The 2,466-nt window shown below is 30.9% G+C and overlaps 1 pseudogene; it reads right to left on the bottom strand.

The window, feature by feature from the left end:
• Nucleotides 1-2,232, bottom strand: LOC149885141 (uncharacterized; annotated as a pseudogene).
• Nucleotides 2,233-2,466: the final 234 nt, after the last annotated feature.

Raw genomic sequence — 2,466 nt, forward strand, 5'->3', positions numbered from 1 at the left:
CTAGCTACAGAGAATAAGATCACCTTTTTCAAAATCAATTAACAAAGGAAATGATCTTACTTCATCAGGTTCGTTATCATACTTAACAAAGTATGTAGTTCGTCTACCCTTTAATTGATTAATTTGTACCACTTGCGCACGTTCCCGAGATCCTTTAAGAGAATCATCTTCTCTAACACGATGTTGTATAAAAAAACCTACAAAATCAGATGGATTGTTAATAAACGTTATAAGGAATGTTTTTTTTGTTGCTCTATTAATTTGTTTAGTCTTGCATCCTGAATTTTTTTCATTAATTCTTTTTTTTTTGCTTTTAACAGCTGCATCACGTATTATACGAAGGTTTAAATTATTACTTATATTACTTAAAGATTGTTTATTTGGTGTTAAATTTGCTCGAATGACAATAAGAAGGTTTTGATATAATTCCTCGGAAGACAAGTTTATTCTTTTGCTACCTTCTATTTTTGTTTTACAAAAAAGTTTTTTGTCACATTGGACACCTAAGATTAGACGATAAAAATTTAGTTAAGAAAGGAGCACTTTTGCCTTTAATGGCTCTTCTATATTGCGAACTGTTTCCTCTGCTTCCTCTAATGATATCCATGCCCTTACATTTAAATTTGTTAAATCATTACAAGCTGCAACTTTTTTTTGTTGTTGTTTAATTTCTTCTCTATTTTTTTCTTCTTGCTTTGCTAGAAGGTGCACAGCTTTATCCTTTTTAAGAGCTTCTTTTCTTTCATCGTATTTGTTTTTCATTATTGTTACTTTAGTTCTTGAATATTCAAGTAATTGTTTTCTTTCTTCATCTGTTTTATTATTTAGCCATTCTAATGTTTGGTTCTGAGACCACATTGTCAAAGCCTGGAGAGTTTGAACATTTGCATTGGGTTTTGTGCGAACCATTAAATCCAAAATAGCAAAGTCACTTTCTGTTGCTTTGTTAGTGAGAGGGACATTAGAAGCAGATTCAGAAACTGATATAGATGGATTCCAATATTTACCACCTGGTAACTGATCAGCACACTGACGCTCCAAAATAACAAGAATTGCATGGAAAATATTTTCAAGTGATTGCACAGTTAAAGAATCAAACTCATCATTTTGAGTGCATTCAAACAGTTTGGTGTAAACCTCATCTTGATGAAGAAGATTGGTATCCTCAAAAATTTTTCTATTCGCAAACAATAAAGAAGATGCATCCATACAAAGAGACGAAAGTCTAATTTTCAAGCGAAGTAGAAAGGGATTTAAAAATAAAATACTATCAAGTGATTCGATAGTTCGCCACATTGGACCAGTAAGTAGTTTGTCAATAATACCTAATGCACGAACTTCAGCTATGAATACAAGATTTGAGATATTTTCTTTAATCGCTTTTAATAAACTATTAGGGTTAGGCCAAGCATTAAGAAATTCTGTTATAGCATCCTTATGATAGTATAGGGCAGTTGCATTGTAATATAAAATATTAAAACGATTTCCAATAAATGGAACAAAAAAAGATTTATCGTTACGGGAGGAAATAAAAGAATTAAACCATGATGCAACACCAGCTTCCTAACTACCCCTTGAATGAAATGCCTTACGTGTGGTACGAACTAACCTTACAGCACCACATTCTTTACCACTAAAAGCAAAAACAGTTTCAAAACCATTTTGAAGCAGAATTTTTTCAAAGGACTTCAAAACCTTATCAGTTTCAGATGCAAAATTAGCAACCAAATGGAGTTTACAGAAAAAATTACTGATGTCCTTCATATTTGCTTTGACATCTGGAGAAAGCAAATCCCAGTTATTAATTGCAATCGGCAAAAGTTTTTCTCTTAATGTTTTAAACTGTGAGTTAAAAAGAGGATTAACAGAAGAAAGATCAGACATTATTGATTTAATCGATGTTATTAACTTAGCAAAATTAATTTCTTTTTCAGTAGATGAGTTGCTAACAACATCACAAATGTCATCTACTATGTTAGTAAAGTTTTCACCATGCAAACAATTGCCTATATTAGAGTTTTCATTTGTCAAACTATTTTTAAGCATCGCTTCTGCAACTTGAAATTGACCTAAAGTCAAAGCTTCCTGCATTAACCTATATTTTACAGCAGCTGATGGTAGTTTAGATATGTTCTTTTTGGCTATTTTGTTTAATACTACTTTTATGACTTCGTTAACACTATTCATACTCACGTTCATTGATAGAAGTTTCATGATAGTTTTTCGAATGTCGTCACTGTATCTGCCATCTTCAAATGTTATTACTTCCTCATCATCCAACAAAGAAACGAATTTTTGAAGTTCTTAATTCTCTTCTTTTAAAATGTTTGTCTTATTATATAATGAAACAACTTCCTTCTCTAATCTTATAACATCTTTGATATTGTAGTCATTAATATAGTAGGTTTTATTTTGCAAAGTAATTTTTAAACTACTCACTTTTTTTTGCAGCTTTATTTTCTCATT

Source organism: Hydra viridissima, unplaced genomic scaffold (assembly GCF_058129835.1).
Source record: "Hydra viridissima isolate aposymbiotic clone 2 unplaced genomic scaffold, HvirCarnegie_v1 scaffold_8, whole genome shotgun sequence".
Taxonomy (NCBI): Eukaryota; Metazoa; Cnidaria; class Hydrozoa; order Anthoathecata; family Hydridae; genus Hydra; species Hydra viridissima.